A 14157-nucleotide genomic window follows, 5' to 3' on the forward strand; every position below is an offset into this window, starting at 1 on the left:
CACTGTGTCGAAAACAGATCGTGGATATCTTAGACCGAGGTTTTCGAAAATAAATCCATTACCGGTTTTCGAACACCCAGCCGCATGTGAAATCAAGCTTAGTCCGTGATCAGAATGTAATGCTGTGGGGGCTCATGCCGAGCGAGGAGCAGGCGAGCCAAGAACGCACGCGTGGGTGTGCTGTGGCAAGAACATTCTTGCTGGTTCAGCTCTCGTCTAATTTTAGACAACTCTGACCATCACAGCTCATTTTTGCTTGTGCGGTACTAACTTGTTGAATTCTGTGCCTGGATTTCCGTAAAAGCTATCCGTTTCAAGTTTTTGGTTTACAAATATCACGTGATCTTTTCAATAAGTGTTTAATGATGTTTCATGTTTGTATTTTTGATGTTTTCACTTTCTGCATCAGGTTAAAACGGAAAAAAATTGTTCCGCGATGATGTCAGTCATGCTCATTAGACCAGTAATTAACATTCATGGAAGACCCTTCCTGACCAACACATGAGCCCAAGCACAAGACCCTGAATGTATATCCTCGTTCGTCCGTGTGGAAGCTGTTGGGAGGGGCGAAGCTCTCGCTGCTTCTGGCTTCCTAAAATGGTCGCTGCCGGAGTAAGGCAATCCAGGGGAGAGAACACTGCCGGATGGCGGAAAGAACGGGCAATGGATTTGGAAATCATAATAATAATCAGGAGCAACACGGAGCTGTGCTTTTACGAATCCCAGGATGTGCTCGACACACCAGCATAAGAATGACTGAAATGTATGAAGCTTACAGTCTTGAGAGTTGAGACACTTAATACCGATTGTTAGCTCCCTGGAATATTCGATTTATGCTATTACTTTTCAAACATTAATTGAAAGTCGTTCAAATGTGCCCCTCTGTCCTTGGTGATCAATAGTTTAAGACTTTAAGCGAACAATTTTTCGCTAAAAACCTATACTATCAATAAATAAGGTACTAAAATTATATGTTCATTGTATTTCGAGATTTTTGTACTGTTGAGTATTTATACAAAACTGGTCGAATAGTGATGTGAACGGTGCTGTGGGCTCGAAATAATGTAAACCTAGTATTCCAAATGAGACATATATAGCTGCTCTTGCAAGGGAATTGCCCCCGCTTTCATTCCCATTCACTTATTACAAAGATTAAAAGTTAGGTTCGCAAGTCACTTCGAAATGAACACAATTGGATGCAAGGGCACTCGTCGGCATTCTCGTGCTTCATTTAACAACCAACGCTGGCTACCCTCTGCCTCTCTTCACCAATGAATCACCTAACCATGTCTTTGACTCAGTAACACATCAACTGGGGTGATACCTTGAATTACTGAAGCTTCATAGCTCGAGTCTTATATTTTCTATTGGCTAGTTGTAAACGAGAACCGCTTGATAAAATTAGCGACATTCAGCAGTGATGATCATTTTAATTCTTAAAATTTGATGATATTTATTCAATTTAATAAAGTGTAAATAAACTAAATGCACTATATCACTGAAAGTTCAATAGTTTAAATGCTTGGTATGTAAAAAAATTTTGGTTTAAGGGCTATCGACTAATGCCATATATTATGAATCCTTGACGTAGCTGGTCAATATTCAAGATATAAGCGAGTTATTTGCTGTGAAATTTTTTCCATTAAGAATAGATGTCGCTGCTACTACATAAGAACGATTTTCGAGGTCGATGAGTCTAGCTGAAGGATCGATCTAGTGGAAATAAAGGAAGCAAGGAGGTAATGTGATCTGAAGACTGGGCGAGGAGGAAGTGGGGCTTGTTGGCGTGAGAGAGTTTGGGGACGAATTCGGGGCGGGTCTCATAGCAGAGAACGATTGTAAATAGGAAGAGACATTGAATGGAAGTGCGGACTGCGGAGCGAGTTACAATCAAGTGGGTTAGTGAAGTGAGAGAATGTGAAGGAATTGAACTGTTGCAAAAATTGAAAAATTAGGTAATTTGTCATTGGAAGTATGAGAGAGTGTAAAAGAACCTAAAGTAAGTCAGACAATGTGGAGAAAGTAATAGAACGTATATGTATACTTGAGAGAGAGCAAGGAGAGCGTGTGGCGATGGAGCTAGTAAGGTTTGAAGAAAGGTGAGAGAGAGAGAGATAGATAGCAGGCAGAAGCGCGCATGCCGATAGCTTGTGTTTTGAGAATGAACAGCGTTGGGGTGAGGGTGTGAATGGGTGTGAAAAAGAAGAGTGGTGAGAGAGAGAGAGAGAGAGAGGGATGTGCAGGGGGAGGGGTGTGAGGAGGGGTGCACCGGAATGGCCAGGGGCGCGTCGCTGGAGGAGCAACGCTCTCGAGCTGGACCAGAGCTGGACAGTACGGCAACGCTCTCGAGCTGGACCAGAGCTGGGCAGCACGGCAAGTCGGCAACGCTCTCGAGCTGGACCAATGCTGGGTCAACCAAGCATAAATTTGTCAATTCTTTCCATTGTCCATCATTAATGGCGGCTGTTCAGCGTCAAGATAGCTCTTTTGTACACAAATTCTTTCATTTTTGTCATGGAAGCTTTGAAAAATGTAGAAAAATTACATTCTAACTGCTTTGTTCATTATTTTTCATTAATTTTAGTACAATTTAATGGCAGGAGCAGGGGTACGTTCCCGACAAGGAAATATACTGTCACCTCATATTCAGGTTCTTGCTTAGAACGATGACTGCCAGCTGCGTATGACATCGTGCCTATTTCAAGCCCGTAGAACCGACTGCCGCAGCGAGCACCATAATATAACCATTTGAGTATTCACGAACAACTGACATCTGAAACAATGACCATAGAACTGAGAAACTATGACCTTCATAGTTTCTCCATTATTTTCAGTTGTGATATGACCTAGATGCTTTTCAAGCAACGACAAAAGGCAACTCTTTTGAATTGCAAACGTTCGACAAACTGCTTCGTGTGTTGAGTAGTTAAACGAAAAGTCATACTGAGTCACACCGACTTTGTCTTGACTAACGTAGACAAAGACGTTAGGTATTGTGCTGAGAATCGCTGGTCTCACTGTCATCTCGCCTGCAGTCTCACACTTGCTGATTTTTTGTTCGCTTTTCCGTGCAAACAGCGACCGAATAACGGACCGGCGATGACCACCGAGCACACCGTGCTGCTACTACTGTTATTACTACCTGCTTTGTGACCGTTACATGTGCCTTTGCTGATCCTATCCCTGTTTTTTGCGTCTTACTCTTACAGGCATCAGAAAAAAGATGCTCTAGTGAAGCTGCAATTGAGGCCTATACTTCCAAGGGTTGCTATGGTTTTCGCTGCCAATTTTAAATTGTCTTTCTTTTTTTCAATTCAGCGTTTTGGTACTGACATCATGGCGTTGTTATTATTTGATTCTCATAGTTATCCTTGAACAAGCTCCTGTTGTCATTGAAAATTTATTATTTATTATAAATTATTTATTACTATCTAATCTACATACATCATTAGGAAGTTGTTTTCCGCCGTGCAGTTTTTAATCGACATCTCCTCTGACATCATTGTAATTGTACATCTCCTCTGACATCATTGTGTAATTATTCTTCATAGCTTTTCAATAGCTGCAGCGCCCCACCTGATGCTTATGCCCTATCGTCTCTTAGACTCTTGTGCTCATTAATTGTTATCACTCTTATGCAGTGCAGGTTTTTGGTGTTGGACAGTGCTAGAGCTGATGCTGTTTTTTGTATTTTTTTTTTCTCTTGGAAAATCGCTATTTGGCCTAAGTTATCCGGGTTTATGAATGCTTATGCTAATTTCGCAATACTTAATGTTTTTGCCTCTGAATTCTATATTTTTTTTGCGTGTGTAACCTATTAATATTTTTCTCCCGCTGTCTACTAGGTCATCCTTGATTACTTCACGAGGAAACTACCACGATATGAAAATTGCAATGCCATTTTCATCAAGCATCAATGTCATTATGACTTTAATGCTCACGACACAACTTACCATCGCTCTTCTCCTCCCACCTTCTTCTCTTCCTGTTCTCTGCCATTCTTCGCTCGTTTTGTCGCCTTCCTCCGTAACCCGTTCTATGAAGGCTACGGGACTTTCACGTAGAGACCAGAACCACAAAATAAGAAGGACTTGATGCACTTGAACTGCACGGATGGTGCGGTTAAAATAATACTTCACAGGCCAGGCTCGTGCCATTTCTGTAATTGTTATATCTAGCTGATCCAACTCAATCTAATCTATTATTTTTACTACTGCAAGGCATGTACTTAATCTTAATGATAATCTTTGAGTGCAACTGATGATTTGTGGTAACTTGAAATCTTTGCCAAAAATGGCTCTCGCGTCTCCCGGATAGTGTTCAGGCTTCGTTGTTCTTATGTCAATAAAAAATAATTTTCCTAAAATACAATACCACCCCAAAGGTGCCCAAGAGTTAAAGGATGTTCATTTGAATAAAAGAATGTTTATGAGCAGTAACCAAAAGAAGTGAAACCTTACCAATTTCTTCAATCGCGGAAGTAGCACGATCCCCAAGTAATATTACATAAAAGTAGATGAGAATCGAATTTTTTCTATATTAACATGTTAAAATTTACGTGTTTTCCAATATTCATCTCGTAGCAAACGATAAATTCATTATCTCATAATTATAAGTTATTTTATCATTAAATTGATCATACTCACTAATACCAGCATCAAAAAGTTATTTTTTTTCTGTGTCCGCCGCCTAGGGATTGAAGGAATGTATATAACTAATGTCCCATGTCCCAGCAACTGCAGGCTCTGATTTACGATCGTCGCAGAACTTGAGTACTCGTGAACTTCACGTATCATGGATATCGATCGCCGGTGGAATTTAAGTATCTTCTTCACAAAGTTGTCTAGCAGGTGTTCTCGCTGTTTTTTTTCCATTTTGTTCAGTATATTTATATCGGGAAAAATATAATTACTGTATTTAATTTTTATTTATTGGACCCCGAAAAGGACTGAACGAACCCGTGCATAGTTGACCTAAAAGTCCTGGAACTCGTCTTCAGTACAAAGAAGTCACGAATACAGTGAGGCTATATTAAGAGATATTTTGAAAGCTGCTCTTGGGAAGTCTGCCATGACTTCACCACGATCTTTCATCCTCCCCGGCGCCGCGCGATCGAGGGTCGGAGGTCAGCTGTCATCGCAAGAGGTCGTCATGCGCCGCGGCGTTCACAAGAGCAACAGCAATTGCCTAACTGCCTTAAGTGGGATCTTGGCAGAAGAGTGTGTTGATATATTAGCTGGGGTAAGAGACTCCACAGGAGAATATGTCTGTGAGGGAGAGTGTTCCCTCACAGACCACTTGATCGGTAGAGTAACAGATGCAAGGAGACAAAAAAAGGATCTGGAATTACCTTCTGTGGAATAATGTGCCCTTAGAAAGTTTAGGCTTTGAGACGAGTTTGCGGTTTTACGCAATTAAGAAAGTTTCAAGTATATATAGAGCTCTGACGAAGGTTTTGAATGATGACTATGAACTTCTTAAATTCCTTGATGCGTTGAAGGCCTTGAAGGCCTAGATAGCGGTCCTGAAATTTGATGACGATCTTTCGGAGGAATGACTGCCGTCGTAACATTAAATAACTGTAAACGGTGTGGGGTGATCCCGGCTATGTGTGCTGAGTAAAAAGTTGACCTATCGCACCCGACCATGTCATGAAGACGAAATTCCCGCCGTGAGGACCGGCGACACAGAAGTTATTCTGCCAGCTGTTGTCGGATGCACACACAGCTGTTGTTTTCATGAATTCGGTATAGTTGATCATACAACTTGCCGCACTAGGTATGGATGATTACGTCAGCCGGCACGTGTATTACAATTAAATATATATATTTTTAATATAAGCTCCCCAGTTTTCGATTAATTTGCTAGCATTGTGTTGATTACGGATTATTTTCCTTTTAGTATTTATGGATCACTACGTGAAAGAACTTGCGAACTGAAAAATGGGGAAAATTTTTTAACGATTAATAATTTTGTACAGCATCAACTTTGAATATACCTAGCCTCTTAATTATTGCTCGATGTATTATTGCTCGATGTTCTGAAACAATTGTTTGTGATGAAATTCTGCCACGATTTGCGCACTTCGCAGGAATCTCCACGTCGCTGCTCCCTTTCACCGCGTTCGTTTCGATACCAAATTGTCACGGCGAGCTCCCCTCTTTGCGTCACGCCGTGCGAGACCATCTTGAAAAAATGGCAGTCAATGACTTCGAGAGACAAAGAAGCGTTTCTTGTGTTGCTGCAAATACCAACCCGCCCCCATGATTTCTTTCGCCGTCAGCACAACGATCTATTCATCGATTGATCGGGCCAACATTCGAAGTGTTTCAAAAGACGATTTAAAGGTCAACGGAACTCCGGGCAACCTTTCCTTTTCGTTCGGTTGGCAGGAATGACGTAAGGTCATGAGTTCGCTTTATTATTTTCATTATTATTGTGGTTATTAATTTATAAAACATCAAATTTGAATCATATTGACTTGGAGAGTATTGACGAATTTAAACCACGTATTAAAAGTTATCTATTCGCTCCAAGTTTAAAAGCAGCTTTGCATCAATTTATTACTGTCTCCTAAAGGACTTTTAACTTCGTTGTCACAAGAAATAGTGTCACTTCGTTCGTCGGGAAACTGAAAATTTCGAATCCGTTGAAAAATCTATACAGGTCGAAACGACTTTTCATACAATTCACCCCTAGATCATACATAACAACAGAGTGATGTCGACGCTGAAGAGTAGGCCTGATGTGGCCTGTCGCCGATTCTTACTTTTCGTGACTTGTTCAGAGAAGATCTAAAATCGTGTCATTTGACTGAATTTTTTTAGGACTGACGATAGTTTGAAATAGCTACTAGACTTCTACCGGGTTCGATATGGTGCTAGGCATTTTTAGCCTGAACATATATTTTTCCATAGCTTTATCTAGTCTGTTCTTGAACGCGTTCAAACTTAGAGCGTTAACGCTCCGAAACAACATCATCCTCTTATAATGCGCCAAAACATTGCATCTACGCCCATAATTGTCAAAACAGTAATTGTGATATTCCCAGTGAGTGAAATGATCGGCTCGAGATTGTTTAATGTTAACTCGAGTGCATCTGGATCTCTTCTATTGTACATGTGCACTTCACTCACGCTGCTGCTCTTCACCGCTGTCACGTTCACGTCTCTTCCTCTCACTTCTTGCGCGATTTTTGACGCTTTCGTTGCAGCGGCGTATCGCCGACCGAAAAAAGTGCTTTCCACGATCGAACGCGGTTTTTTTATCTCCTCAAATGTTTTGCAGGAATTTCCGCCTTCGAGAAAAAAGTTTTGATGATTAAGCTCGAAATAAAAGAAATCTAGACGTTCATCTAGACACCAAAGAAATCTGGACGTGCATGAATTCGTAGATAGACAAGTCTTGCAGCAACGAGTGCTTAAAATTTTTGTGTGGCGTTTTGGTAGATTGCAATTCTTTGCTTTTAATTCAGCCATCAAAACATATTTAATTTTGATTGAAATATATAATGCCGGTCAAAATTCATAACATATTTCTCGCGTAAATGTGGTATTTATTCGTTTCGTGATCAAAATATAATGTAATTTTGCGCTCACTATCTTAAGCTGAGCCAAATCTCGCTTCCCCGTGATGAGGTATTCTGCGGCTATGTATTTTCTCCTTCGATAACTTATCTACTCCGTAATCCATTCCATGTACATTGTACAATTGTATATGTCACTAATTTTAAGTTTCAATTTAATCCCACATTTTCCAACTGTTCAAGTTTTCAACTTTTATTCGTGTCATCTACTTCATTTCCCCAACGATGTCATTTCTTGACCACGTCTATTTCCGGCGCCAGTGTCTTCCCGCCTTCATAGGTTCCTCCGCGCTCGGTGCGCCGATGCTGCTTCGGCGGACCTTCAGCAGTAGCCAAAAATGCCGATGTCTTCGGCGGACCCTTAAGTCGGAATTTTTGGCTACTGCTGAAAGAGAAAGTCCCGCCTCCGTTCGGTCGAGTCATCGAGGCAAATTTAACCTCAAACTTTAACCTCAAACATAATATGTTATTATTGAAGCCTTTGTATAAAGAATCTAAAAACTATGTAAGAACTTGTTTGTAAGATAAGCTTTGTCACACAGGCCTTTTGCAGAGGGCAGTGTGAGGAGTTTAAAGCGTTTTAAAGTTTAGGAGTTAAAGAGCGGACTTGGTTTTCATAGGCATGGCATTTTGCTTTGTGATTATGTATTGTGTTTAACGACTATTACCATATCGAGGCGTGAACGTGTGAACCTTGCGACTTGCGACTATAGGAGGCAACTGTAGTTTAAATTTGTTTTTAAATTTGTGCAAGTTTTACAGCTCCCCTATATGTATGGAACAGAGATGTGTGTTTGTACTTATTTTGCAGAATATCAAGAAAGTTTATAATGATTATTTTTTAGCGTGAACTTGCCGTGATATACTGAGGGCATCTTTGTAGCATGTAAATAAGGCTAAACGAACGACACTTGGGCGTGTTCCTCGCCCTTGTTCCAGACGCTTGCCGTCGACAGCTGCCTGCTGAGTTTCCGATCGACATTCCGGTTTGCAGCGCCGCTGGATTCTTGGGTCCGGCGGCTTGGGCCGTTATTCCCGATGACCGTTACTGCTACATCGCTTAATCCAGTCACAGCGACCGTGTTGCTTACTGATGGAGAGGTTCAAAAATCTCCAATACAATGGATCAGGAATATATATACTATGAAGGCATTTATGAAACTATAATAATACGACGAACATGACTATTTTCTTTCAGCAATATCTTTTTAATATTTTATGACAGATGGTATTTATATTATGAGATATTTTATTTTATTTTTATTATTTTATTTTATATTTCTAGATATTTTATGACAGCAAAATTGTTCATGAAATTGCAATGCGTTAAACTTGGTAAAAAGGCACGGCTGTATCCAAATTATATGAATTGCTTGTTTGCTTATAAATGGTTCGTGTTCAGTAAACGTTACGTGGATGGCTCGGTTAAATTTGACCATCACGTGCGTCGTCCCAGGACGGCAGCGTGCGCTGACATCAGGTTGTTTCTGTAACCTGACGGTAGCGTGTGCTGACATCAGGTTGTTTCTGTAACCTGATGGTAGCGTGCGCTGACATCAGGTTGTTTCTGTAACCTGACAGCAGCGTGCGCTGACATCAGGTTGAGACGGCAGCGTGCGCTGACATCAGGTTGTTTCGGTTACCTGACGGTAGCGTGGGCTGACATGAGGTTGTTTCGGTAACCTGCCGGTAGCGTGCGCTGACATCAGGTTGTGTATGCAATCTGACGGCATGCAGAGTGACCAGACGCGATGGTTGTGCTTGCATGCAACCCTGTCTACCATCGTAGGTGGTTCATAGCTGATTGATGTATGGCCATCGGGCGGCCGGCGCTGTTTCGACCCTTATTGTCTGCATGGAACTGGCCTGGCGCCTACATGCAGCATGGGCCTTGTACAGCACGATGGGTCGCGCAGTCGTATGCGTTATGTTCGCGTATTTGTAAAGATATGCATATTCTTGGCATTCAGTAGCTAGTGGGATTAATTTGTTAGCTAGTTATAAGTTGAAAATTTTGGACCATTGCATGAGGTTAGTATACAGCTATGTGAACACTTAAAGATCTTGGTGAACTTTCAGTTATGAACTAGGCTAGTAATATAGCGTTGGGTTCATAAGTTTGATTTGACATCGTAAGATATATCTGTATATGAATGGGCATTATTGTTTGTGGATCGGTGTGACGCCCATATTTGCTGTCGAGTCTTGATGGGACTCTAAATTTATCAGTTGTTTTGGTTTTGTACGCGAGTTGTTTATTGGCAACCATTTCGAATTTGTGTTTTCCTTCAACTGAACAAGCGTGGATTCGTTTCTGCTCTTTGTTTGATAGCTACCATTGTCAACTTTTTCATTTGTGTTTATTCTCTCGTTAGAAAGTCCAGCTCGTCAATGTGTTCATTTCTGAAGACGAAGGCTTAACGAGATCTTCTTAATCCCGTGGGGAGGATCCAAGAAAGACGTTAATACAAATTTGTTTTTCGTTTGAGCTTAATAAATATGACTGCTATATGTTTAATTTGATCATTTACAGAAATATTTACCATTAAATGTAGCATGGTGGTATACGTACTTGAAGTTTGTGATGGAAAAGCAAGCGCGCGGTATAGTAATTCAGTTGCCACTTTTACCGCACACGTTCAGAAATCTTCGAATAGAAAACCAAGTCGCACTGTCCCTTTTCCCGATGTGCACGTTGATTACACCGTGAAATATTCAGCCTTTCTACGAGAAAGTTGCTGCGTTGTCGCCTCGTCTCAGTCAACAAGTGCCAGCAATAACGAGGCGGCAGATAAACTGTCGAGTCATCAGCTCGTGCCCTCAGCTGCTGTTGTGCGCTCCTCAACACTTTCCTGCCTCCGTGGACTATCACTTCCTACCATAGACATTGTGTCCACTCATGACGAACGCATTTTCAAATTGATTTTTCTGCGACGGATTATGTGGAAATTTTCGTCTGATGTTAACCATTGATATGTGGTTTGGTAAACGGTATTTTTGAAGAAAAAAAAAACGAACATTTGCTTCGGACCCGACGATCGAGCCATATGCATTTCAGACCTCTTCCTGCATGATGCATCGATAGAGCCTTATGATTGTTACACAAATCTCGGTTTACTTGTTTTGGTTGTGCAATTCACTTATCTAATTTAATTAACTTTAATTATTTATCTTTATAGTCAACGAATTTATTAGGCATTATCAATATCATCAACAAATGAATTTGTAAACAAAGTTTTGATTCATGTCTCAGCATCAACACGTCGGTGCTTGAATCATTTTCAAATCTATGCGGCAGTAGCGTTGTTATATATTTATTCGTGTATTATTCAATTTTACTAATTGTGGTTTTATCATGAGCTTCTGTGGTGATGTTGCTCACCTTCGTACCTCACGTTACACCAGTTCTCCTTCTGTCTGTCCAGTTCTTCTATTATCCGCCTTGACAACATCAGATCACTTCTCCTGTTTTTTCTGAAACTCTTTAATTCACAATAGCTGAATCCGATTTGCGTGCCGTACGTTCATTTATTTTGATAATTAAACCCTGATCTCAGTGTCTGGAAACGTATTATTGCAATCTATTATCGACATTTTCGTAAAGAAAGAAAGATTGTCGTAACTTATTTTTTAATATACAGCGATGGCCTCTGTATTCATTTTATACATTCCTGAATTTCATCCATATTGATTTTAAACCTTTAAACTGTATACATTTTTTTAAAACCTTTTATACATTTAAACTGTATTTATAACTTTCAGCTCCGTTACGAAATCGTTTTATCGCGCTTAATTCTAGTGCACATTTATTCAAGACCATGTTAAATTTCCTGCAATTTCTTTCCTTAGCTGTCTAGCATTTCTCCACTATATAAGCGCTTGCGGCGATCATGATTCTACAACAGTACATACATTTCTATTGCCAGTAATTGAAATTTAAATCTTGTGCTCGTATAATGTTCCAGAAATTGAATGTCTCATGTTTATAATTCGTTCTTATCCTTTATACCTTCATTCAAGTTAGTTCTTTACCGATCCACCGTTTTTCTATACGCGTACGACATTTCACAATGGCTTCGATTTTATAACTATCATTCGTCGTTTCACTTTCGGGACAAATGTTGGCGTCCTTGTCCTGGGCCCATACTTTCAAAAAAAAGTTAAGAGATTGTAAGTTCATCAGCCAAGCATTGACGGCCTTTCAAGCTAAATCCACCAATCATAGACAAGAAAATAGAGCGTAAGTACTTACGTTCACTTAGCGAGTTTTGAAAGTATGGCCCCAGAATTTTACCTTGCAACACCAATGCGCTACCAGCAGCGAATCGTAATCTAGCTATTAGAGTTTTAGTCTTCGTTTCCACGTTGAATATTTTCTCTATTTTTCCAGGATTACTGACGAGGCGATCCTGCCGTACATACAGCCGAATATGTGAGTACTGGGAAACATGAACAACTTTGGATGTTGGAACTATAAGCATACATTTTAAATTCTATAATATATGTATATATATTTTTATGCCGTCAAGCCTTAAAACATGAGGGTGATTTGCTTTGAACCACCCACAAGAACCTGCTAGTAGAATTGGTAACGTATACTTTTTCACGAATGACGCTGCCAATGAAAAATTACTAGATGTAGATTGAAAATATCATGTTATCAATAGAGGATAATATGCATATGTGTAGCGTATGAAGGAGTAGATTGTATGTGCATGTTATTTAAGTCAAGGACGTGTATGGCATTGAGACACGGTTTAGTATGAAGGTAAAAGGACATGCTAGAGTTCCAGCGTGGTGTGGGTTATGGATGTTTGGAGTGATAAAAAGATTAAAGTAGCGGGTATTTGTTGAGATAACCTGACCCCGAGCACATATTAAACACCTGCTTTCACGAGTGTATGGATGGGGTCAATCTAAGAACCCTCTGCTCTTTGAACATGATATTTACGTGCATTTGTATCGAGACTTGTAGGAGGTCGGAAAGAGTTTCACTTTCTGCGTGCGAGTCTTGCATCAAGTTCAAGCCGAGCATTTCTCTCTCGTCGGCTCGAGACAATTTTTTGCAGTGTTTTATTAGGGCGACGCCCGCCGTGCCCGGCCTGACGTGTGTGGCTGGTATCTGTGATACGTGCTCGAGTCCGTGGTCAACTATTAAGAGAATTTCTACGGTGGTGGTGAAGGTTACGAGAATTTGAATGATACGTTTATTATTTTGTTTCTCCGTTTTAATTTTTGTTACAAGTGGATTTATTCGTACGTTGCAGGCATTCACTATAGGATATAAGTTTACATCGATATGCGATCGATATGCGAATCACAGCGACCCAGAAAATTGTAAATTACTTGTTGTGGTTTTGTGCCTTGGATGTCAAATGCTCGTATGGTTCCTCTCTTAGTTTGCTAAGTTCGAGACTAATATACTTCAATTATTAGAAATAATATTTTCAATATAACTAATAATATATATAATAATATAACTAATAAGTATAATATAAAATAATATTTAATATACGTAACTAATAATTTCAGACTTATATGAATAATTTATTTTTTCAGACCAAGAAAAGTCGTTTAGTTTTCACTATGGATTCCGTCCTTGAACATAAAAGTTTGTAGGCGTAATTACAGACCATCGCGACGCAGGTGCTCAGACAAAGCAGACTCGTCGCGCTAAGATCTGTACGGTACCGTGACCGCAACTGCTGCTAATAAGAATAACTTTAGTGGCTCTCGGCAAAGCTAACACTTCACCCGAATCATAAAATTCAGGACTTATGTGGGTTGAAAATTAGTTATTATTGATTAAATAACTGTGGAATAATGGGACGAAACGAAAAGAATCCAAAACTGGATTTTATCGTTCATGCTCCAAATGCCCATCCCTTAGCTATATACTAACTAAACTTATATACTAACTACCTTAGCTATAACTAAAATAATTTATATATACACAGAAAATTTATGTTATCGAAACCGAAGTGTTACAAATTTTTTTTCCGATGGCGATCCATACTCTTTATCTTAATCCACGTTTCCTTGCAACCCTCTGAGACCCCCCATCCCTATTGCCCCCCCCCCTGGACGCCCGGTACAGCACTGATCAGCTTAGCGTCTGTGGCCTTCAGCGTGTCTGCTTTCACCTCTGCACTGGACCAGCATGAGTGGATCAGTTGGACCGACCTTATGTACCGGTCACCAATACATAAAATAATTTTATTGACAGGAATACATACAATTGATGACTGGATTGTGAAATAACTTTATGTAAACATTATGTAACATTTTTCAAACACGAGGAATACATACAATTAATGATTGGATTGGGAAATAACTTTATGTAAACATAATGTACAATTTTTCAAACACTATTTCAAGGTCAGAAGAAAAATAAACGTATAATTGGAATCTTGCGAACGGCTGTATTAAAAATTTTACGTTTTCACGACTTCAGCGACGACTTCACTTTTTCATGACTTCACCTTTCCAGTTCACGTACTCCCGGATACTTTGTTGGCTAACGACAAATCCTAAAAAAAATCGAAACCAAAACAAGTAGCGTTTTTTTCCAT

General features: G+C 40.0%; 1 protein-coding gene across 1 annotated transcript in view; it reads left to right on the forward strand.

Annotated features, from left to right (window-relative positions):
* Nucleotides 1–14157, forward strand: part of LOC108679436 (protein piccolo) — a 57641-nt gene that overhangs the window by 3202 nt on the left and 40282 nt on the right. The window contains exon 2 of the mRNA XM_018168057.2: nt 11976–12017. The gene's annotated coding sequence lies outside the window, so the exon portion shown is untranslated. The remainder of the gene's footprint in view (nt 1–11975; nt 12018–14157) is intronic.

Source organism: Hyalella azteca, unplaced genomic scaffold (assembly GCF_000764305.2).
Source record: "Hyalella azteca isolate HAZT.00-mixed unplaced genomic scaffold, Hazt_2.0.2 contig5371, whole genome shotgun sequence".
Classification (NCBI taxonomy): domain Eukaryota; kingdom Metazoa; phylum Arthropoda; class Malacostraca; order Amphipoda; family Hyalellidae; genus Hyalella; species Hyalella azteca.